At 45.2% G+C, this 26,034-nt stretch overlaps 1 pseudogene; it reads right to left on the bottom strand.

Moving 5' to 3' along the window:
- Positions 1-13,808, bottom strand: part of LOC122126342 — a 178,827-nt pseudogene extending 165,019 nt beyond the window's left edge.
- Positions 13,809-26,034: the final 12,226 nt, after the last annotated feature.

The following is a 26,034-nucleotide window of genomic DNA, read 5'->3' on the forward strand; positions in this document are numbered from 1 at the left end:
ATGTAGGCAAAGGGGATGGACAGATTGATGCTAATGGACAGTTTAAGAGGAAGTCAATCAGTTCAGGCCAGGAACCAGCTGCTCTTCCAGGAAGCTCATCCTTCTGAGGTATCTGATCTTACCTGAGGAAATGGAAGCACAAGAATGCAGCCTCCTGAGGGAGAATGTGTAGTGTCTCCTAGCACCAAGAGCAGAAAGACTTCCAAATGACATACAAGGGAACAGCAGCAGATAAAGAGTCCTGGATGCCCGGCATCCATTGCTCAAGCCTATAACCCTAGCTATTCAAGATGCTGAGATCCGAGGATAGAGATTCAAAACCAGATAGGGAAGACAAGTCCATTAGACTTTTACCTCCAATTAATCACGAAAAAGCCAAAAGTAGAGTATGGTTCAAATGGTAGATTCACAGTCTTAAGCAAGAAATGCTAAAGGCAACCAGGAGCTGGTGGCTCATGCCTGTAATCCTAGCTGCTCAGGGGGTTGAGATTTGAGGATCGTAATTCAAAGCCAGCCTGGGAAGGAAAGTTTGTAAGACTCTCATCTTCAATTAACCACCAGAAAACCAGAAGTAGCAGTGTGGTTTAAGTGATAGAGTACTTGCCTTGAGCTGAAGAGCTGAAGGACAGTGCCCAGGCCCAGAGTTCAAGCCCCACGACTTACAAAAAAAGAAAGAAATGCTAAGGACAGTGCCTAGGCCCTGTGTTCAAGCCCCAACACCAATAAACACACACACACACACACACACACACACACACACACACACACACACACACGGAATCTCAGCAGGAACACAACAGTCAAGATACTGAGTGCTACTACGTGCTTGTCTTTGGAAGAATCAGTTCATAAGACAGATGAGGTCCTGAATCTTATGGTGCTCACGATCTAATGAAGCAGAAAAACAAACAAGTAAACCAACAAGCAAGCAGATTCTAGTCAGTGGATCATTCACAGATAAGTTGCAGAGTGATAAGGGAATTTCTAGATGTCAGCTCTAAGAGATGCCTATCAAAACAGATGCCCGTGGCTTGTTTCTGTAATCCTAGTTACTCAGGAGGCTGCAATCTAAGGGATCACCCAGACAGGAAAAGCCCATGAGGCTCTTATCTTCAATTAACCACCAAAAAAGCCAGCATGGGATTGGTAGTTCAAGTGGAAGAGTACCAGCCTTGAGCAAAAATGTTCAGGACCCAGGATGAAAACAAAAAAAGCTAACAATAACAACACCAAAGGCTGTCTGAGGGGGCTGGGAAGGTGGATCAGTGGTAGAGCACTTGCCTTGCATTCCTGAGGCCCTGGGTTCAATTCCTCAGCACCGCATAAGCAAAAAGAAAAAAAGCCAGAAGTGGCACTGTGGCTCAAGTGGTAGAGCACTAGCTTTGAGCTGAAGAGCTGAGGGACAGCACCCAGGCCCAGAGTTCAAGCCCCACGACCAGAAAAAAAAATGGCTGTCTGAGGTGACTAGAGCTGAAACCTCAAAGGTGAAGAGAACTAAGTCAAAGTTGTTAGGAAGAGCATTCATTCATTCTCTGAGCAAAAACCTAAGGTAGGAAGTGAGCCCCCTGTGTAAGACAGCCAACAGGCTGGAGTGTGATGGTGAACACAACCAACACACACAAAATGAAGCTGGAGCGGTACAAAAGGGCCAGACAAGGCAGGAGCTTGAACTTGAGCAGTAGCTGCAAGGCACTAATGAATTCTAGAAAAGAGATAGGAGCCTCTGATTTTACTCATAAAAGCATTCTCTGGCTGGGTGTTAAAAATGGACTGAGATTCCAGCAGAAGTGGGGAGAAGAGCTAGGAGCGTTGAGCAGGGATCCAGGAAAGCTAGGATAGGGTAAGAGGAGGGAAATGGGCGGAGTCAGAATCAAGGTTTGGGCCAGATGCAGTAGAGAACTCAGAGCTTCACTGAGATCCCAGGGCTAAAGCAGGAACATTAGAACTCACTCTCCCAAGTCACACAACATACAGATAAGGACACAGAGGCTCTGCCAGGTCAAGGGTCTACCCAGAGTCAAATAGTTCAGGATGGCCCCCACCTCACAATGCAGGACTTCTACCAGGAAGAAATCAGAATAGGGGTTGGCAAATAAAGCTTTATTGAAACACAGCATATTCAGGTGATGAATGTACTGTGTGTGGTTATATACATACTACAGTGGCAGAAGCGAGTGGCTATACTGGAGACTGTATTATCTACAAAACCATATATTAGGCTCTGAACTACATGATCACAGACAACACACTGGTTATATTTGGAACTAGAGCTGCCAGAGACAAAAGAAGTGTAAGGTTCAGAGAGTAAATCTTGGGAATCCTTTCTCCCTAGCCATAGGCTCACCCTAGGGGCTGTCCTGCTGAGAGGAATCCTTCAACATTACTTCACTCCTGGGAAGGCCTGAGGAAAATGACAAACCCACCATAACATCCATGCCACTATGCTGTACAAATTACATTCTATAAACATTTCCAAAAGACATAGATGAATTCTACCTGCCAGGAAAGATACAGAAGGAGACAGAAATGATGAAGACCCTCTAAGTCACTATGGGCCACAGCAGATTACCTAAGCCCTGCTGAGCTAAACTGAGTGAGATCCCCCCACTGGGGTGTATTCAAATCAAAGATGGCTGCCCATCTGACAGGGAAAAGGTTAAGAGAGATTTGACAGGGCTGGGAATGTGGCTTAGTGGTAGAGTGCTTGCCTAGCATACATGAAGCCCTAGGTTTGATTCCTCAGTACCACAGAAACAGAAACAGTCAGAAGAGGTGTTGTGGCTCGAGTGGTAGAGTGCTAGTCTTGAACAAAAGGAAGCTCAGGGACAGTGCCAAGACCCTGAGTTCAAGTCCCAGGACTGGCACAAAGAGGAGAGGGAGGAGGGTGGAAGGGAGAAGGAGGGACAGGATAAGGAGTGCAGCAACTGTGTGTTCTAAAATGGTGTCTTAGGGGCTGGGAAGGTGGCTCAGTGGTAGAGCTCTTGCCTTGCATGCATGAGGCCCTGGGTTTGATTCCTCAGCACAACATAAGCAGGAAAAAAAATCTGGAAGTGGTGCTGTGGCTTAAGTGGTAGAGTGCTAGCCTTGAGCTGAAGAGCTGAGGGACAGTGCCCAGGCCCAGAGTTCAGGCTCTATGACTGGACCCCAAAATGGTGTCTTATAGCCACCACACACAACCACATATACACACAGCCCAACACCAATTGGGAATGTCACAGAGAGATGAGATTGTTGAAAGCAGGGTTGGGGTCAAAGAGGCACATTAACACCACAAGGAGAACCCCACAAGGCTGGGGGAAGAAATCCATACCTGGACTTTCCTGCCCTTTATCTGCTACAGAGAGAAAGAGTACAAAACCTGATGATTCACATTAAAAGTCATCAAATGTCCCTTTAATACCTCTGGTATGGTGCCTGGCAGCCCTTCTTAATGTGGACTATTGTTCCCTGACAGTGCTTTGGTGGCAGAAGCAGTCCCCTGCCTTGCCCACTGCCAGGGGAAAGCAGAGAAAAGAGGGAGGAGACTGCATGAAGGAGGGAGAAACAGGCAGGAGTACCCAGACCCATGGAACGACACCTCTGGAAGACCCTCTTCCTACAGCTCACCGCAGATAAAGGATGACTCACCCCTTGCCACAGCACGTGACAGCTGCCCCAAGGAAGGCCAGGTAGAAAGAGATATGGGTCAAAAAATGAACAAGACCCACCCTATTCTGTTTTTCCTATGATAATCCTGGGGCTTGAACACAGGGGCTTGCCTGAGCGCTGGCCCTGAGTTGTTGTGCTCAAGGATAGTGCTCTATTACTTAAGCCACAGCTCCACATCTAGCTTTTTGGTGGTTCATTGGAGATAAGAGTCTCCCAAATTTTGAACCATATCCTCAGATCTCAGCCTCCTGAGTAACTAGGATTACAGGCATGAGTCATTGGCTTCTGGCTCTGACAAGCCCCATTTTAACTGTATTCTGCTGGTATGGGAGACAGGTAAAGCTCTATTTACAGGCCAGGAAACAGAGGGTCTAGGGAGGTTAAATGCCTGGCCTCCTGAACTCAGTCAAACACGGCAACCACACAAGCCAGGCACAGTGGCTCATGCCTATAATCCTAGCTACTCAGGAAGCTGAGATCTGAGGATCATGGTTCAAATCCAGCCAGGGCAGGAAAGCCTGTGAGACTCTTACCTCCAATTAACCACCAGAAATCAGAAAGTGGGCTGTGGATCAACTGGTAGAGCACTAGCCTTGAGCTGAAGAGATGAGGGACAGTGCCCAGGCCCAGAGTTCAAGCCCCACCACTGACCAAAAAAAAAAACAAAAGTGATGGGCTAAATGAATGGCAGCCAGTTATTACTACATATATCCTCCTCATTAAGACTCTTACAAGTAGTATTTTATGTTGTGTCTTCCATCATCTAAGGAAGCTGAGGAAAATTCAGCATTCACAGCTTCAACTTCTTAAAAACCCAAGAACAAGAAGAAAAACTGGGGCTGCTTTTTGTTTCCCCCTTCCTTCTCCTATCTCTATTCAGCAGAGGGCAGCAAACAGAAAGCATGGATAGATCAGAGTGAGAAAGAGAGCCACATGCAGAACCAGCTACACATGCATAAATACACCCCCCCCCCCCAGCAAGTGGAATTGTTTAGCTTCCTCTAGCTTCCAAAGTATGAACAGCCTACCTCCTCATGCTAGGAAGAGCAGGGGGAGTTGGAGAGACAGAAGCTCTTTTTCAGCTCAAGAGATTTTCAGTGAGCTGACTTTTCATGCACATGAGAGAGGAGCAGCTCTCAGAGCAGGGAGAGGAAAGCAGCCACACAACTGACAAGAAAATTCTCAATGAAGACAGCTTTCAACTAATCATCTTGAGGCAACAAGGCTGGAAATCCTAACACTCAAGCTCTCCCCAGTGAGAAACTGAGGCCCATGCCATTAGCACCTCAGCCCAGCGGTGTCAGAGAGTGCTGATCTACAGGATACAGGTTCAGTGCTCCACTGTAGAGAGCTCCGAGAGGCCGCACCTGGAAGATGGCGCCGGCTTCCGCCCTCCGCCTTCCCGATGGTGAGTGCTCTCTGTGGTAAACAACTCCTTATATGGCTAAGGCAAAGAATCTGGCTTGCTTCCGCGCACCTGAGCCTATTGGTGGATCCCACGTGGCGTATCAGGGTTGGCTACCCATCGGGTACTTAAGGCTGTGGGGAATTCTCCCCGGGGTTGGGGTCAGAAGATTACTCAAAGGTCCTGAATAAACTGCAGAGAGAAGAGCTCGGTGTCGCGTCTTCCTTGCTGGTCGAGGTGGTCGTGACACTCCACGAAGATAGGGCCAGAGTGGCAAAGTGGTGGCATTTTGAGGGTCAAGTTTAATCCCCACGATGTCAGCAGGGCTCTGACATGGACATCTGTCAGCCTCTTCTCAACTATCTTTCCCACCACCACAAGCAGGAGTAGCCAGCTTCTTCTCTGTGTAAATGCTCTTTCCATATGACTGAGGTGGCCCAATCCCATCCCTAGCTCTAAGTAGGATAAGTCACCCAGCACAGCCCATCTTCCTGACTAGTGATTGTGAATGAATCCTATCATAATAAACACATCAGATCCAAAGTGGACCAATAAGATTGTACAAGATGTTATGTCGAAAAATGAACTTTACAACTTTGGCGTGGGGGGATGGCGGAGCGGGGGGGGGGGGGGGGGAGATGGGAAGGGATGGGAAGGAGAAACAAAGGAGGAGGCAAGAAAGCTTGGTAATAAATGTACTCATTACCTTGCCCATGTAATTGTAACCCCTCTGTAGTATTTTCACAATAAAAATAAAATAAAAGATTTAAACAGATCATGCTAAGATGTCTTTTCTACAGAGGCAACAGAGATAGATTCTCTCCTCTAGGGTCTGGGTATGGATATAAGGTCAAAAAGTGTTATCATATTTTACCACCAAGGTATGGAGGGGCATGGGGAGTACAGAGTGTTCAGTCTAATATAAAGGCAGAACCAAGAGAACTTAGAAGAAGCCCACGCCCTGACAGTACTACAAACTTCCAGATCATACCATACCTGAAGCCAACTAGACCTTGTGTGTCTTCTTACTCATTTAAGCCTGCCTGGCTCAATTCACTAGTTGCACCTCATAGTGAAGTGGCCCTACTTTCCATGCATAGCAGCGACAGTGCCACATGGCACGTGTGATTTACTTTCTCTACTTTCCTCTTGAATCCCTTCAGGTTATTCTAACTTCAGGTTATTTTACTTTCCCTTACTTTAAAAGTAATCCAGGCATGGTGATTCAGGCCTGTAATCCTAGCAACTGAGGAGGTAAAGACTGAAGGATCAGAGTCTGAGGCCAGCCTCAGTCAAAAAACAAACACAAGAAATCTGAGAGACTTCATCTCAACTAATGACTTGAAGCAGTGGGGCATGCTTGATATCTCAGCCATGGAAGAATCACAATGGCACATATCTATCTTTCCCAGTGACATAGGAAGCAGCAGGTTCACAGCGCAGGCATAAAATGAGATCCTACCTTAAGAATAACCAATACAAAATAAGGCTAGAGGCATGGAGTAAGTGCTAAGTTCCTACCTAGCAAGGGAAAAGCCCCAAGTTTAATCCTCAATATAACCACATTTTTTTTTTAAATTACAGGCCAAGTGCCTATAATTCTAGCAACTCAGGTGACTGAGAGTAGGAGGATCACAGTTTAAGGCTAACAAGGGTAGAAACACTCATGAACCCTCATTTCAGAAAATAACCAGCAAACAGCACAACTATGTTTATCACAGCATTATTTACATAGCTAAGATATGGAGCAACACAGATGCCCCTCAGTAGATGAGTGGATCAAGAAAATGTGATATGTGTGTGTGTGTGTGTGTGTGTGTGTGTGTGTGTGTGTGTGTGTGTGTGTGTGTGTACACACACAATGGAATTCTATGTTTCCATCAGAAAGAATGACATTGCCCCCATTTGTTAGGAAATGGAAGACTTGGAAAAAATTTATTAAGTGAGGTAATTCATTAAGTGAGGTAATCCAGGCCCAAAGATACATAGGTCCTATGGTTTCCCTTATTTGCAATAACTAGTATATGTCTAGAACAAGCAGAAAAGGTCAAAAGCTATGTACATATGACCATATAAGAGGATGTTAAGTGAAAGGAACCCCAAGATAGGGACACAGTGGTTTTTCCTTTCTTGCTATTGTTATTAATATATTTATAATGTACTATGTTTTTTGGTTCCCCCCCCCCCCCCGCCGTTTTCACTGTATTTGATTCCAGTGCCCTGCATTTTGTATATACATTTTTGTAATTTGGGGAGGTAAGGGAAATAAGAAAATGCTTAAATAAGGATACAGGTTGACCCATTGTAACAATGAGATGTAAAAGACACTTAACAACTCCGTTGGGGGGAGTAGAGGAAGATGGGGGGTAGCTGAGGGAGGTGGGGAGGGAAGGGACAGCAGGGGATAAACAAAGGAGGAGGTAACAACAATACTGGATAGGAAATGTACTCATTACCTTCTTTATGTAACTGTAATACCCCTATACAGTATTTTAATAATAAAATACATATAAAAATAACCAGAGAGACAGAGAAAAGGATTGAGCGAGTGAGTGAGAGAGCAAGCGAGAGAGAGAGAGAGAGAGAGAGAGAGAGAGAGAGAGAGAGAGAGAGAGAGAGAGAGAGAGAGACTGCAAGCTGGAGGCATGGATGAAGCAAGCAAGTGAGCAAATGCATGGCACTGAATTCAAACCCCAGTACCATCAAAAATAATATTAAGTAAAAGGCTGGAAAGAAAATTTACAAAAATGGATCTGCAAAAATAGTCAGGTATCACTAGCTACTCAGGAGGCTAAGATCTAATGATCATTAAAAAAAAAAAAAAGATCTCATGATCATGCATGGTTTAAGGCCAGCCCATGCAAGAAGACCATGAAACTCTGATGCCCAATTAAGTACCAAAGCGGGGAGGGAACCCAGTGGGAAACAGAGATGTGGCTCATATGGTACACCACTGGCCTTGAGCGAAACAGCTCAGGGACAGCTCCCAAGCCCTGAGTATAAGCTCCAAGACTGGTGTGTGTGTGTGTGTGTGTGTGTGTGTGTGTGTGTGTGTGTGTGTGTGTGTGTGAGTGTGTGTGTGTGTGTGTGTGTGTGTGTGTGTGTGTTTGTGTGTTGAGTGGGGAGGTTCTAGCAGCCAAATGGTGTAATTAGGTACTGGCTACCAAAACTGAGGCATGCTAATTTGACTCATGAGGGAAATAACAGTAGACATGGATCTAGTATGTGGAGGGAAGAAAGTCTTTGCAGCAGAACACAGAGGACTTGGAGAGCACTGTGTTCATGTCTGCATTCCTCCTGTGAGAACTCGAGTATGTGATGTCCCTTTTGCTGCCTATTTCCATAATGGACTAGTGACTTCTCAAGCACCTCCCTCCCACTTTAACAGTCACTCAGCAAAAATCCAGTTTTCCAAGTGCCACACCATGTGCTATGTACTTAAAGAACACAGTGTCAAGACATCTCCACCTACTGAGGCCATGATGCACTTCTTAGCCACAGGAACCGCAACAGGCTACATCCTTTCCCCATTAAATTGTACATGCTACAAAGGCTAGATAAGCTACCTCCATTCCCCATGCCATTGTGGTTGTTGGAGAAGCAAAAGTCTCATTTAAGTCTTTCTCTTTCTGACTATGACCCAAATATAAGATGCAAAGGTCAGGTATACGCAAAATACATAAGACACGCACACAACTGGCTCACACAACTCAAATATCATTAGGGAAAATTAGGTAGTACAGGACATATTTCCAGCTGCCAAGTTCACCTCCAGGTATTTCTTTACACAGTGATGATATTCTTGATGCCATCTCAATATAACAGCTGAGTGTGGACAAGAAATAATTAAATGGTTACCTAATCATTGCTACATGGTTATCTTTTCAATAAGCCTTTGCTTTTCCATTATTGATTCCCTTATCTGTTATCTAGCACCAGAGCCAACAGATTAAAGGCTGAACAACTTTAGACCAAAACCTGAGAGATGGTATTACAATATGAACAAGCTCTCAAGTTAGGGCCTCCTCAAAGATTACATTCGAAGTCTTAAAGTCCAAAGCTTTCCAATATGTGCTGCTAAACTCAGAACCACAGGACCTTAGAGATAGAAAGTCCTAACAAAGACCTATGTCATTTAAAATAATTATTGTTAGTATAAAGGTGATGTGCAGAGGGGCTATAATTATTTTAGTTGGAAAAAAAAGTACGATTCTTTTTTAGCAATATCACTCCATCTCTCACCTTCTCCCAGTTTTTCCTTCCCTTTCCCATCCAAAACTTGTATAGTTCATTTGCCACATATGGTCTAGTGAGTACTACCACTGAGTTTGTTCCCCTGTGTCAAAAATATCTATTTCTTACCTCACCAGAATTACTCCATCATTAACTTCACTTGAGCAGCAGTATTGAGAACTAGTTTGAGACCAGCTGATTCCAGGCTTAGTAGACTTAATTAGTAATGTCTGTTCTAGCCATGGGAGGGGAGAGATGGATTAATAATATCTGTCTTGACCACAGGAGAGGAAACACCATTCTAATACATTTTTGCCTTTCCTCCTTTGGAATTTAAACTAACTTCACAAAGGAGTAATCCAAGTCCAGAGTAGTTAAACCACTTTCCTAAGGTCACTGAGGGAGTTTAGTGCAAGAAAGAAGACCAGAAACCAGGCCTCTCTCCCCAGACTATCATCAGTGGGGCTCCTTGGTAGAAGCAAGCCAAGAAAAACAACAACACACAGAGATTTGCTTGGCTAAATCAACAGCCCTTCCCAAGTGACATCAGATTTCACCACACTAAGCAGGCAGAGATTAGCAATCTAAGGCCACCAGCCCCTATGAAGAAAATTACAGAAATCATTCCAGGCTACATTTCCAAGCACTTAACTTTCTGATGGGTGCGATTTTGCTGAGAAGAATGAAAGGAAGTAGGGAGGCGGGGTGAAGAAGAAAGTATTAATTTTTGCATGTGATAAAAATAAAGTTCAGCTCTGATATGAGGAAAACTCCTGATCCTTGAAAATTAAAGTCATTGGTACTCCATTATCCCACCAATTTCCATTCCACTGAAGCTATTATCCAATTAAGTCAGTTCTCACTAGAGATTATGGCTCAGAAGTAGGAAGGGACCGCATCAAGTTTCCTAATGTGGGCTTTTAATAACCAGTTCCCACGCCTGAAATATGAAACCGATTCTAGAATTAAACCAAGTGTTAGGCAGATAAGCAGGGGGGATAGTAATGAGAGCAAGCCACAAATTAAAAGAAAAAGAAAGATGGCGTCACGGCTGGCTTTCCTACTTGGTTTGCAGCTTTCTGAGAAGCCAGCTGTCTGACCACATGAATTCAGAAACCCTAGAAGCATTATGTGTCCTTTATTTATTTTTTCAGGTAAGGTGTAGGATTATTCATTGTTCCGGCTGGCACCAGGCCACGATGGACCTCCACATGGCTGGGAAAGGCCTGGGAAAGAGAGAGCTGGGAAAGAGAGAGAAAAGAGCTAGAAAAGAGAGCATCTGGGTAAGGTGGAAAAGAGAGAGCTAGGAAAGAGAAGGGAACTGGGAAGGTGAAGGGAAGGAAAGAGCTGAGAAAGAGCTAGAAAAGAGCAGAGAGAGGGCATCTGGGCCTGGGATAGGCCTTATCTAGGGTATGGGTAGAGAAAGGTGTGGCCACAACAAATTCAGATGTGACCATTATGTGTCCTTTATAAATCAGATGTCCTGCCTAGCTCCAGAGTCACACTCAGGATGAACTAGGTGGCAGTTCTGTGACTTACATTCTGGCAAATGACAGCTAAGTGCTCTTTTAATCTTCAGTGGAAGAATCAAAGAGTTAAAGAGGACTGTTCAAATAGTGGGTTCATTGCCCTCAGATAAACTTCTCTCAAATCCACAAGGAACCTAATTTTTTTTGGACAAAAGTCCTGTCAAGACTTCCCTCCAGAGCCTCTGTGGTTACTTCTACGAGGAAGATCAATGAGGAGGTATTGTGGGAAGGTTCTCAACAATTACCAGAGTGACAGACTGAGCTTAGAACCAACTGGTCAACCATTCATAACAGCGCAGAGTGCTTCAGATAGCAGATTTCCCAGACAGTAGCCTGATGCGTTGCATGCATGCACAGGGATAGTGTGGAATGAAGACTGGAAGAAAGTCAGCCTCTTCCTTCAAGGCCAACTGCCATTCAAACAAGGAACTAACTGGGAAGGCCAAGCCCAGGGCTCTTCCTCTGCAAAGAGAGTAGAACACAAAAGGGCTGTGTGGAAATTTGGCAGGATCTTCCTGAAAGGCAGCAGCTGAATGCTGAACCTTATAGCACCTAGAAAAGCCTATCATTGCAAAAGAGCTCTTCTGCTGCACCCAGGAAGGAGAAATTTTCTGTAAAGGAAGAACAGCCAGTTGACAACCCTTGAAACACCAATCCCATTCCCCACTTCCTCCTCCTCCTCCTCTTTATGCTATTCCAGAGAAAAAGAAATTAAACAGGAATAAAACCTGCCCCCTGAGCTATCCACACACTGCAGGTGTGTTCCAAGGAGCATCCATCCAGCTGTTGCTCTCCTCTCTTTCTGCCCCAAAGACTGCTTTATTCAATCAATACCTTCTTGTACATGTGAGTACTTTTCTTTGAAAGCTCAGGCCAAACTGGCAGTTAACTTTGACCTTCTCTCTACACATCTAAGTCTATAGGAAATGAAAATCAGAACTTCTTTGGCACCTGCCTCAACTGAAATATGACAGCTTTCTTTAGGAAAAGGCAGACTGTCAAGAGCTCTTTTAGACCTGGTCACAGCTATTCCACAGGAGACGTGCACTTGGGCAGGACACACCCCCTTTGCCTGGGGCTTTGCCAATATAGAACCCCTGAACCTAGGGACGCTGTCAGGGACAATACCACAGGAAAAAGCAGTAGACCTGTGTCCACTCACTGATCACATCACAGAATGCTGGAAACTCAACCAAGAGAAGGAGTTGGTGGATGATAAGCACATACAGCAAGTTAATGACAAAGCCAAACACAGCCCTGGCCTCTTCTCCCTGATACTGGTACAGGATAGGAATTGAAGGAGATTTCAAGAAAGGAAAACATACAAGACACAGAATTTAAGGGGGAAAAGGCTAGGCAGGCTATCAGGGTTTGAACTCAGGGTTTAGGAAAGGACCTTGCTAACTTTCCTTAGTTTCTGAACAGTTAAGATGTACCAGAAAGATCAAGCCAACTCCTCTTGGATAGTTTGCAACAATTAACTAGGGTAATTGCTAAGCTCCAATTGATCCGCCCTGTGGCAAAGAACTGTCTGCGCTCAAGATACCAGAAAGGCCAGGCAACGGCCTGACACTGAGGAGAAAGGAAAACCAATCAACCTCAAAAAGTCAGCCTCTTCCCTTGAGGGCAGCCAACCCTGATATGAACATTATCCACTTCCCATGGGACCACAAAAATCCCCTAAGCAAATCTGAAATGTCCCAATATACAAAGCAATTCAAGCATGCATAGATTTGCCAGGAGGTGAGAGAGGTAGAGTGATGTGATTGTGCAGGAAAATGTAAATCCAAGCCAGGAGCTGGTAACTCACACCTGTAATTCTAGCTACTCAGGAAGCTGAGATCTAAGAATCCTAGTTCTAAGCCAGCCCACCCAGGAAAGTCTGTAGGACTCTTATCTTTAATGAACCACCAAAAAGCCAGAAGTGGAGCTGTGGATTAGGTGGTAGAATACCAGCCATGAGTGAAAAACAACTAAAGGACAACACCCAGGGCCTGAGTTCAAGAGCCATGATCTGAACATGCACACAAATGCACATGAAGAAAAATCATCATTTATTCCATATGCAGGTACACATACGTGAGACATGGGTGAGTTTCAAAGAGGCAAAAACAATTATTATCACAGTTCGGGCTGCAAGAAATAGCACATCCTATCAGAAAGAAGTAGAGAAGGAATGTATGTGGCATTCTGCCCTCAGGGGACAGCGCTCTGGGAAATTTTGGGGATCCCTCTACCTGGACACCTCTATACTCCTAGAGGATCAAAGGTGGCAAGTTCCTCAAGAACCAGAAATTGACCTTTCACCCCATCCAAGGGACCAAAAGCTCCAAGAGGATCTTTGCACTCACTCCCCAAGGAATTCACAGGATCTGAGACAGAAATAGGACAGGTAAAGAATAGGTAAAAGGGGCAGGGAGTTCCAGGGGTCCCTGTGCAAATGGCAAAACATGAAAGGGACTGACCTGAGTAAAAACAGCAGAATCAGCAGGTGGGGGTGAGGGAGGGGAGCAGAAGTGATGGGGGAACCGGTCCTACAGAAAGAATCACACCCTGGGGATACAGGCTTGTGCAAACAGGGTACTACCCAGAAAGAGAACAAGGTCAGAGGACAGGAGAGGGCAACGGAAAGGCAGGCAAACTGTAAAGTATGGAAAATAGAAATAAGAGTTTCATAATGGGCACTAAGGGCCCTGGGTTCTAATTCTGACTCTGCTTAGTGGACAAATCCCTGTCCTTGGAGCCTCAATTTACCCCATCTGGGTGGGGGAGGAATGGAAAAAAGTGCAGAGTCTTCAGGGGCTGCCTCTGAGGACACCGACAGGAGGAGGAGGAGAGAGAAGGAGCTTAAGGTTTGAAGTGAAATCAGATTGCCCCACCTAGCCCCACCACACCCAAGGCACTCACCTGTCCCACCGTGGAGACCATGCTGCTCCCGACCTCCCGGGCATGCCTTTTGGCTGCTGCTCGTGGTACAGAGCCCACAGCCCCATGTTCGGCAGGAAGACTAGGGCCACCAGTACCAGAGACACCGCCTGCAGAATCCACTTCTCCTTATGCCTCATTGGGACAGTCAGCCGCGCCCTACCGGTTCCACCCACTCCAGGCTCCGCGCCCATCCACGTGAACGCCTGGCGGCTTTGGCAGCAACTCTGCAAGCACAAGCGGCTACAGCACCGGCCCGACATTCGCCAACCAGGGAACCGGATGCTACCACTAAGTCACCGCCATGGGGGGGGGGGGTCTTCTCCGCCAACACCGATGTCGGGCACCGTGGAGCAGCCAGGCCTGCAACACCCTCTTACAGACTTTCTAGCAAACACCTGTAGACGTCGACCTCCATCTTCTCGTGAAGGGTTTCAGTCTACCCGGGGTGACCCTGACATCCGATGTTAGGGCTTCCCCCTCCTGAGTCGCAATGGTGCAGCCCGCTCTGCCCGTGCTCCCCTACCTGGAGGAGCAATAAGTAAGTGCCAGAGTTGGGTTGTTGGGCTCTGACTGGTGCACGCTGAGTGGTGGTGCACCAGGTGCATTTTGTGCGGTTCCTGTGCACTCCAGGATCTGATCCTGGCCTCAAGTCTGCTGGGCATGTTTCCGACCAGGGATTTGAGCTCCTCCTGCTTTGCTTCTATTGCTGGAGCCCTGCCGATGCACAGCAGGGGTTTGGGGCTCTCCACTTGCCTTGGCCCAGGCCTGAAAACACCAAGACCTGCTTTGACCCTGGGATCTTAGTGTCCTCAGCCATGGAATGTGGTCCACGCTGTGATCCGTGTGCACTGTTCCACGAACTCTGGGTTTCTTCCTATCAAAGACTCCAGATGTTGGGTGAGTGTACACTTATGTTTAGAACTGAGTTCAGTCAGTGCCCTCTGCCCTGTGACACCTGCCTGCTCTCCCTACCAAAGTGGTGGGGAGGTGACCCGAACCTGTACTTGGGCCCCTTCCACACGCAGGTCCAGTACCACGCATCCTCTGGACACTCAGCCCGTGCATGGAGCCCTTCTCCAAACTTTCGGTTCAGGGTTTGTCTCCATTCAGCCCTATTTGGCAAAGCATCAGCTGGCACCCATATGCCAGACCCTGTACCAGGCTCCAGGAGGACGTGCAGGAACCCCAAGCCCTGGGTGTTAAAATGACTGGGCTGAAATACTAAACAAACATGCAGTCACCCAAGACTGCTAATGGGTGCATCACGATGCTGAGGGATCTGAAGAAAGACTTCCTGGACCACAGAGAATCTGGACTCCTTGCTCCAGTGCTAATCCCTTAACTGCTTCTTCCCTGATACCCTATTCTCTGCCACATTCCACACATGCCCTCTTCATGTTCTGCTTTTCCAGCTCGGCCACTGACCCTAGTGACTTACCACCACCAGCTCTAGACCAGTCTGTCAGCTTTGTCTGCCCAGGCTGACTCTGAACAGGGATGTTCAGATCTCAGCCTCCTGAGTAGCTTTTGCAAATTTCCTCTTCTCTTCTCTAGAAACTTCTTCCTCTATCTAAACCTTTGGGTGAACCTGGATGCGTGATGGCTCCTGAGTGTAATTCTAGCTACTCAGGAGGCTGAGATCTGAAGATCCCTGTTCAAAGTCAGCCTGGGCAGACAAAGCTGACAGACTCCTATCTGCAATCAACTAGCAAAAAAGCTCCAAGTGAAGGTTTAGCCCAAGTGGTAGAGCATCTGCCCTGGGGAAAAAGCCAAGCAAGGGCATAAGACCCTAAGTTCAAGCCCCAGCACTAGCACATGTGTGCACCCATGCACACTCACACACACACACGTACAACTAAACCTTTGTGTGGCTCTCTCTATCTTCTCAGGGAGTAGATCAGTGGTTCTGCCTCAGCAAGCTTTACCACAGCTGGTTGATCTAAATAAAATATGAACTTCTTTCCTCCCCAGTTCCTTGATTTTTCCTCAGAGGAGCTCTCAGTTTGAGCCTCCTTTACAGTGTGTGAACTACAAGCTCACACTCTATTCTATTACACCCATATCTCTAGCAGACCCTGCTTCCTTTTATTGAAAATCAGAAAACTGGCTCTGCTTCTGGGCACAGGAGTTTGCAAAAGGGTCCTCCCTCTTCCCTGGGCCAAGCAGCCCAAGTAAAGCTGAGACCTGAGGATTTTAGCTCATACACACCTCAACCATGGGAAGGTAAACGGAGGACCTTCCTAGGAAAGGCACATTTTAACTACTACATTCAGTAATTACTGCTTGAGCAAAGTATAGCAATGAAGGTCATAACAAGAAGGAAACAATTTGGAGTCTCCTCTTCTGCTCTCCTCCTCTAGCTCCCTAGAGGACTCCAAAGGAAATTGGATTTGAGGTGTTTTGTCTTATTTTATTTATTTATTTATTTTATTTTCCCTGGGTCACTTGATCAAAGCTGCACACCAGCCCAGTCTTCCCACCATAGAGATTTTGCTCTAAGAATCCAGCTTTAATCTTGGACCTCTTTCATCACTTTTACAGTATAGGTTGCACCAGCAGAGGGAGGGCCTTCTGGGCCTTTATCTTCCTCCCAGTGACAAGACTACTCCCAGGGGGAAAAAACCAGAGTAACCACTGACTGAAACTGAACCAGAACTGGTACTTTCAGGACTGAGCTCTCCTATTGGGACTGTCGTGGGCATTAAATGAGATAATATATAATAAAGTGTTATCTAGCCCTGATGGCTGTTAGCTACTCAGGAAGCTGAAGTGTCAGGACTGGGGCTTGAACTCAATGCTTTGGGCTCTGTCCTTGAGCTCAAGGCTAGTGCTACAACTTTAGCCACAACATCACTTCCAGCTTTTTCTTGAGTGTTTATTGGAGATAAGAGTCTCATGGACTTTCCTGCCCAGGCTGGCTATGAACCTTGATCCTCAGATCTCAGCCTCCTGAGTAGCTAGAATTATAGGCATGAGCCACCAGGGTTTGGCTGCCCTCCAAGTTACTGATGTCACCTCCCCTCATTCTCTTTCTCACTCAGAACCAGCCACACACCTCTTCCTCCTGGTCCTGAGTTCATTGTAGCCCCGAAACTTTCACCTTAGCTATTGCCTCTGACTGGTGTTTTTTTTTTTTCCATACTGCCCCCAAGGCTGGCTCCCTCTCATCCTACAGATATTGGCTTAAATGCCACCTCTTCACAGAGACCCTGTGTGTGTGTGTGTGTGTGTGTGTGTGTGTGTGTGTTTCTGGGATTTTAACTCAGGACCTAGGCACTGTTGCTTAGCTTTTTTCCCCCTCAAGGCTGGCATTCTACCACTTGAGCCACAGCTCCCACTTATGACTTATTGCTAGGTAATTTGAGATAAGAATTTCACAGACGTTGGGGCTGGGAAGGTGGCTCAGTGGTAGAGTGCTTGCCTTGCACGCATGAGGCCCTGGGTTCGATTCCTCAGCACCACATAAGCAGAAAAAGCTGGAAGTGGTGCTGTGGCTCAAGTGGTAGAGCACTAGCCTTGAGCTGAAGAGCTGAGGGACAGTGCCCAGGCCCAGAGTTCAGGCACCATGACTGGCAAAAAAAAAAAAAAAAAGAATTTCACAGACGTTTTTGTCTAGGCTGACTTTGAATCATGATCCTCAGATCTCACCTCCTGAATAGTTATATTTGGAGGCGTGAACCACCAGTGCTGGATTCACAAGGACTCTTTTAAGCACCCTGACCTGCACTTTTTATCTTACTATGGTTGCTTCATATATTTGTGCATTTACTTGATTGTCATTGGGCTTTCCAAAACAGATGATTGGTTTTGCCGTGGGTGGGTGCCTTGTCTGCTCCTAGCCTACACTGTGGACTGTTCACACCTGACATATACCTGATAAATGGTGAATCTCTCTCTCCTCCCACTGTCTCCTTGCTACCCCATTTTTAATTATTTTTTGTTTGGTTCTGGGACTTGTACTCAGGGTCTGGGTGCTGTCCTGTCCCTGAGTTTTTTGCTCAAAGCTGGCACTCTATCACTTGAGCCACAGCTACACTTTGAGCTACCTATTGTTGGTGGCTCACACCTGTAATCCTAATTACTCAGGAGGCTAAGATCTAAGGAACTCAGTTCAAAGTCAGCCAGAGCAGAAAAGTCTGTGAGACTCTTATCTCCAGTTTATCACAGAAAAAAAAAACTGGAAGTGGTGCTGTAGCTCAAGTGGTAGAGTGCTATCCTGGAGCAAAAGGAACTTAGGGACAGCACCCAGGCTCAGAGTTCAAAACTGGCAAAAATAAAAAAAATAAAAAATAAATCTAGCTTCTAACCATGGTCCTCAGATCTCAGTCTCCTGAGTAGCTAGGATTACAGGCATGAGCCACCAGGGTCCAGGTCCCTTTTTATTTATTTATTTTAACAAACTGCTTATACATGGACTGTGTTTCCAGTTTTCCATCTTGTTATTAGTAACTGGAAATGTCACCCAGAGGAGAAGTAACAGGTGCAGGTCTTCAACCTTCCTGGTGAGGATACAAAACCTTTCCTACTATCTGTCCTTACCTTGGCTTTTTTAGGGATCTTCAATGCTAATGCCATTCATCATGGGACCTCAAGCTAATGAGGCCAAAGCCTTGAGCCAAGGGTTGTGAAAGAAGAATGGATCCACCAGGCTAGAGGCACTTGTATATGGGTCAAAATGATTGATTGATTGATTGTGTTTATGTGTGTGCTGGTACTAGGGCTTGCTCTCTTGCTTAGTTTTCTGCTCAACCACTTAGCCACACCTTCATTTCTGGCTTTTCACTGTAGTTGTTATTTAACTGGTTAATTGAAGATAAGGTTTTTTGTCCAGACTGACTTTGAACCACAATCCTCAGATCTCAGCCTCCTGAGTCGCTTTGATGACAGGCTTGAGTCACCAGTGCATGGCTTGGTTTTAATATTGTTTAACGAACTGCTTATTCACAGACTGTGTCTCCAGTTTCCCACCTAATCATCAGAAATCTTTAGCCCCCATTTCCTTATCTACTAAATCAGGAGGAGTGTAATGGTGTGATTTCCAGGCTGGAAACTGAGAGATCTGCTTAGCCAAAAGCAAGCCTGAAAAAATGTGTGTCTTTGGATCTCCAGTGAGTCCTCCTCCTCTCTTGGGGCTCACCAAGCTCAACTAACACATTCCTGGAGAATCCTGATCTCCTTGGACAAAAGAAAATAATCTCTCCTCCCACACTTCTTATGTTGTGTGTGTGTGTGTGTGTATGTGCATATGTGCATGCATGCACTTACAGCTAGCTCTTTATTACTTGAGCCACAGCTCCATTTCTGGTGAGTGTGTGCGTGTGTGTGTGTGTGTGTGTGTGTGTGTGTGTGTGTGTGTGTGTGTATGTGCATATGTGCATGCATGCACTTACAGCTAGCTCTCTATTACTTGAGCCACAGCTCCATTTCTGGTGTGTGTTTGTGAATGTGTGTATGTATGCTTATTTGGAGATAAGAGTCTCTTGGACTTTCTTGTCTAGGCCAGGTTCAAACCAAGATCCACCAACCAGAGGCTCCTGAGTAGTTAGGATTACAGGCATGAGCCACCACACCCTGCTGTGTGTACTTTTAACTTTGGCTTCCTTACTCAAGGACACACCATTAATGGTTGCTGTGAAACACTTGACATTGGGCTTTCCCATTGAGCTGTAAGCCTCAAGAGGAGGACCATGTGCACATTTTGCTATTTCTTGTTTGGTTTTAGTAGCCTTTAGTTTTTAAAGCAATTTTAAGTTCCCAACCAAATGGAGCAGAAGGTACTTAGATGTTTTGTATTCCTTTACACCTCCTCCCACACACACTCATGAAAGCATGCATACTAATATTGATGAAAGTCACTTCCGGCCTTTTCTGTGATCAATTGAAGAGACTCACTGACTTTTCTGCTCTGGAAGGCTTTGAACCCTGATCCTCTGATCTCAGCCTCCTGAGTAGCTAATATTACAGGCTTGAGTCACTAACACTGGGTGTCTGTGAGATTCTTATCTTACTACATTATTAACTACACTATTTAACAAGTTATTATCCAGAGCTTATAGTGAACATTCGGGTTCACATTTAGTGTTGTGCATTCATTGGCTCTGGACAATTGTGTAATGACATGTTCACCATTGCAGAATTGTATAGAGTTTCACTGCCCTAAAAGAAAAATTCTTTACAGACAGGTGGTGGTGGCTCTCGCTTATAATTCCCAGTTGGAGTGGCTTACACCTGTAATCCCAGCTACTAGTCCAAAGCCAGCCCAGTCAGAAAAGTTTGTAAGACAGGTATCTCCAATTAACCACCAAAAAACCAGACAGAGCTCTGAGTTCAAGCCCCATGATCAATAACAACAACAAAAAATCCTTTCTATTCTTCCCTCTTTATTCCTCTTCCTCCTTCCCCAACCCTACTTGTGGCAAGCACTGATCTTTTTATGGGGTATATAACTTTTTTGCTGGCTATATAATTTTCCTTTTATAGCATGTCATATAATTGGTAACCTTTTAAGAATTAGTATCATTTATTTACAAATTGCATTTAGGGTTCTGCTTTGGTGTGTGTGTGTGTGTGTGTGTGTGTGTGTGTGTGTGTGTGTGTATACAGGTGTGCGTGAGCATGTCCACCAGTCCTGGAACTTGAACTCAGGTTCAAGCTCAGGTCTTTGAGGTTTTTTGTTCAAGGCTATCACTCTATTATACCACTTGAGCCACAGCTCCATTTCTGGTGTTTTTGGTAGTTAATTGGTTATAAGCATCTCCCATACTTCCTGTTTAGGCTGGCCTCAAACCATGATCCTTAGATCTCAGCCTTTTGAGTAGCTAGTTACAGGCATGAGCTGCCAGGTCCCAGCTCTTTCAAGTCTTCTTTTTTTTTTTTTGGCCAGTCCTGGGGCTTAAAATTGGGGCCTGGGCTGTCCCTGAGTCTCTCTGTGCTCAAGGCTAGTACTCTACCACTTGAGCTATATAGCACCACTTCTGGCCTTTTCTATACGTATGGTACTGAGGAATTGAACCCAGGGCTTCATGCACACCAGGCAGGCACTCTACCACTGAGCCACATTCGCAGCCCTCTTTCAAATCCTTTTATTTAAACTTCTGGGGCACAGTCTTGCAAAGCAGGATGGGAGTAAAAGGGTCAGACAGAGAACACCACTCTAGAGTCTGTATTTAGTGGAATTTTAGCTCCTACTTTGAATAAAAATAAGAGACTTTCAGGGTATGTATTTGAAATGACCTTTAGTTAGGGAATTGCCTCTCTGTGTCCTGGAGTCTACTTTGTCATTTCCAAAATACAATGCCAATTAAATCAACCAAACCTGCCAAATGTAAAGGGAAATTATTCAATCAAGACACTGCAAGAAGGGCTGGGAAGGTGGCTTATAGTAGAGTGCTTGCCTTGCATTTATGAGGCTCTGGGTTCAAATCCTCAATACCACATAAGCAGAAAAAGCTGGAAGTGGCACTGCTCAAGTGGTAGAGCACTAGCCTTGAGCTGAAGAACCGAGGGACAGTGCTCAGGCTCAGAGTTCAGGCCCCATGAATGACCAAGAAAATAAGATACTGTAAGATGCCTCAAGGAGGCTAGTCTCTGAAAAAGCAAACAGAGAAGGCTACAAATCTCAAATAAATAGACTGTGTCATTTGGTAGGTACATCAGCCAGTAGAGTCAGCTGCAGACATTAGATACATAAAGAGAACCAGCCTCTTGGCCCTATCACAGAATTGTCAGAACTTAGAAAAAAGAGTGTTGCCTGTTAAATTACTTTTCATTTCAGTATGAGGAAGAACAAAGTACAAATTAAATTTAGATGTGAGTGCCAGTCAAAAGGATCTTCCTAGCAATCTGAATTTCTTTAAGGGTGTCTCCCTTCTGTGGGCACCCCTATAAATGAGGGAGTTGGATACTATGCCGGACCCAGTCCTGCATGTTAGAATCTGCTAAGGACTTAAAAAACCCTGGATATAGGACTGGGAACCACCTTAGAGTGCTTGCCTAGCATGAATGAAGTCCTGGGTTTGATTCCTTAGTATTATGTAAATAAAGCCAAAAATGGCACTGTGGTTCAAGTGGTAGAGCAATAGCCTTGAGCAAAAAGAAGCTTGACAGTGCCCAGTCCCTGAGTTCAAGCCCCAGGACTGGCAAAAAAAAGAGCCAAAAACCCTGGGGCACTGGTGGCTTAACTCATACCTGTAATCCTAGCTACTCAGGGGACAGGGAACTGAGGATGGTGTATCAAAGCTCGGCAGAACAGGGAAATCTCTGAGACTCTTATGTTCACTTAACCAGCGAATAACCAGAAGTGGAGGTGTGGCTCAGATGAGAGAGTGCTAGCTTGAGCACAAAAGCTAAGGGACAGTGCCTAAACCCTGAGTTCAAGCCCTACTACCAGCACACACAAATAAAAACAAATCCTAGTTGTTCACCCTCTATCCCAGGCCAATAAATCAATAAGGCTGGAACTTGACCCAGACATAGCCTAGTGATTTCTCTTGATGGTCATTTTGAGAGGTCACTGTCCCACCAATTGTTTTCTGAGCTTTAAAACACCACTAGGCCTTTTCATTTAAGCAGTAGGTCAGCTGACATTCCACTAGATGGCATCTTCCAGCAAACTTCTGTGGGACCAGAGAGATCTTGCTCTGGCTCTAATGTCAAAGGATATACAGAAAGCAGGGCATGGTGGTCTTTGCTGGCAATAAGGGGTCTGCCATGGATGGAAAGATTGAATTTGTTGGATAGCAACTGGCTGGTGAGTGTAGGAGCTACAGAAAGATAAGACTGGTCCTTGTTAGGAAACAGGCCAGGAAAGGAGACAGCTCCAATCTAATCAGAACTGACTCCACCCTGTCCTGCTGGCTTAGACAATCAGAACACTCTATTCTCTGGCTACAGGGATCAGTCCAGAGGGGAGCATCTGGACTCCAGAAGGCAAATGTGAAACAAGAGGTGCAATTCTGCAGGTGTTATGTAGACTAAGTCAAGGAATAGTAGCCTCTCCATTCAGATGAGACACTATTGGATGTAAGTCTCCATGTGAGGCTTATCCAGGACATCTTGCTTAGGCTCAGCCAGACCATACAGAATACCTCCATGAGCTTCTTTGTTTTGTTTTCCTGTTGGGTTCAGGGGCAGGAGGTAGGGGACCTGTCAAGGCCAAGGTTTCCTGTGGTACCCAGGAGCCCCTTGGGAACTAAGACTATTGCAGAAAGCATGATTGAATGGTGTGTGCAGGGAAAGCCTGATGCCAGCAGAAAGCTGCTGGTTTGTGTGTTTGCCCTGTTGTGTTTACACAGGATTCTGATAGATAACAGGACATCAGGAAGTTCATGACATTACCCTAGTGATCAGTGCGAAGACCTATTCTTTTTTTTTTTTGATATGGGGCTTGAACTCAGGGCCTGGGTGCTGTTCATGAGCCCCTTTGTGCTCAAGGCTAGTGCTTACCACTTGAGCCCCAGCACTACTTATGGTTTTTGAGTGGCTAATTGGAGAGAAGTGTCTTACTGGGACTTTTTCCTGGGCTTGCTTTGAACCATGATCCTCAGATCTCAGCCTCCTGAGTAGCTAGGATTACAGGCATGAGCCACTTACACCTGGCTGAAGACCTGTCCCTGAGTATCCTTAATCCATACTGCTTCCTGATATCCTGTTACTTACCTCTTGAATCTGACCTTTGATCATAAACTGAGACCACTCCAAGCTAACACATCCTCTCTGACCCATTAAAAGCAGAGGACAGAAGCTCAAGTGTTCTATCCCAGATTCCCCTCATCTCTCTCTTGACAAATGCATGCACAGAAGTCTTTTCTACTGTCACTGGACAGAATGGGCTCAGAGCCACAGTAAAGTGATGTTCTGTTGGTGGTGGTTTGTTTTTCTCCAGATCTCTATCTAGAATTGTGCCACAGGGTGGCTGTGTCCACAAGCCATGTCCCAGCTCCTCTCACACAACCTTCTTGAAACTACCTTGTCTCTGGGTTTCCATCACTGCCCTTCCCAGCACCTGACAGTTCTAGGGCTGAGCAGCCCATACTGTTTCTAGCCTAATGTGACTACATTATCCCTTGCGTTCACCCCTACCTTATCCTATTGTTCTACGCAATTCTCAAACTTTCCAGAGTAAGAATACCAAGCCCCTAATTTTTTCTGAGAAAAAGTCAGAGGAAAGTGGAGCTGAGAAGTAACACAGTTCAACCCCTGACATCATCTGTGTCTTTACTCCAACTGGCCTCCCACACAAAAATTACCTAAGAATGCTGATTTTTTATTGCCTACTAAATGGGAATTTATAATTCCCCTTTAGGCCTGCTCTAGGAGACATATTTCAGATGTCTGAAGAAAGAACTCCTGATTGGCACCCTGTTCTAAAATGGCTAAATTTTCTGCTTTGTGGGCTGGCCTCCACCTCCTCTATGGGCTAGATGTTGACCTAGGATCTGCCTGGCTGGCATCAGAAGGTAGAGGATTAGCTGAGCCATTTAGACTTTCTCAGACTCTGAGATCAAGGAACACACAGGAAAGAAGGAAGCAATTACAGATATAACCTCACTAATTCCCACCAAATCCTAGGTAGGTTCTATTCTCATTTCCATTTTTCAGATAAGAGAACTTAACCAGCCATCCCCTTTCACACTTATTTACTCATCTATTCAACACATATTTAATAACTTACCATGCCTGGCATTGGTGCTCATGCCTGTAGTCCTAAACTATTTGGGAGGCTGAGATCTTAGGATTGAGGTTCAAAGCCAACCTGGGCATAATAGTCCATTAAACTCATCTCCAATCACAGCCAAAATATAAAAAATGGAACTGTGGCTCAAGTGCTAGAGAGACAGTCTTGAGCAGAAAAAGCCAAGTGAAAGAAATAAGGCCCTAGCACAAAACAAAGAAGGTTCTTTTCCCACAAACCAACCTATCACACACCAGGTTCTTTAGCAGGTGCTAGGATTCAATGATGGGCAGGCAAATGGATCCCAATCTCACATAAATCATTCCATGTTTAACAATTGTGTTAGGTAGCAGCAAGGGAAAAAGTCATTATGGCTGTTAGGAGCAGATCTAGTATTAGAACTAATTCTTGCTGGAATCTAAGTTCAATATTCAGGAAAAGTTCCACTATGCTAACTCACCTGGGCTGTTCACCAAGGGAGACACTGGTTTAGCCAATGAACCTCTTGTCCCTAGTTACTGAATATTCTTTCTCTCACTTTCTCTTCTTTTTCCTACCCCCTCAGCAAAAGGCAGACAGTGCAGTATGCTTTGTACATGCATTCTGGCATCAGCTTCAAGTTTGCATAGCAATTTTCAGTGCATTGGGCTACACCTTGCTTTTCTTATATAAACGATCCTAGAGATCACACCATATACATACAGATTTTCCTATTCTTTTCTTCCAACTGTGAAATATTCCATGATGTGAGTGAATTTCAGATAATGGATAGTTTATTTGGAATCATTATTAATTAATTAAAATTAATTAAAATTATGCCAGAATCAGTAGCTTTGTTTACATTCTGTTCTATAACATGGAAGTAAATCTTTTTCATCTTTTTGATTGTGCTGGTCTTGAGGCTTGAACTGAGGGCCATGAGCTTTTATGCTCATGGTTAACAATCTACCACTTGCACCAAACCTCCACTTTCAGGGGTTTTTTTTGTTAGTTGATTGGAAATAAGAGTCTCCTCGGCTTTCCTACACTAAGCTGGCTTCCAACTACAATCCTCACATCTCAGCCTCCTGAGTAGCTAGGATTTCAGGCATGAGCCATTTTAAAACATGTATTTAATATAAAGATTTACACTTCCTAACCCAACACCAATGGTTCATATCTATATTCTTAGCATTTCAGGAGCTTGAGACCTTGAGGGTTAGTGTTCAAATCCAGCCCAGGCAGATAAGTCCACAAGACACCCATCTCCAATTAGAGGCAAAAGTGCTGGACTAGAGACAAGACTCAAGTGATAGAGTACCAGCCATCAGCATGTGAGCTAAGCAAGAACAAGAAGCCCTAAGTTTATAACCTCCATCATCTACAAGGTTTTTTTGCCAGTCCTGGGCCTTGAACTTAGGACCTGGGTACTGTCCCTGAGCCTCTTTGTGCTCAAGGCTGATGCTCTACCACTTGAGCTACATCATGACTTATGGCTTTTTGTGAGAAGTTTATTAGAGATAAGAGTTTTAAAGACTGAGCTAGCTTTGAATTTTTATTTTCAGATTCTCAGCTTCCTGAGTAGCTAGGATTACAGGTGTGAGCCACCAGTGCCCAGTAATACTTCTAACTTCTCTTAA

Source organism: Dipodomys spectabilis, unplaced genomic scaffold (genome assembly GCF_019054845.1).
Source record: "Dipodomys spectabilis isolate Male_0828 unplaced genomic scaffold, ASM1905484v1 ptg000275l, whole genome shotgun sequence".
Taxonomy (NCBI): domain Eukaryota; kingdom Metazoa; phylum Chordata; class Mammalia; order Rodentia; family Heteromyidae; genus Dipodomys; species Dipodomys spectabilis.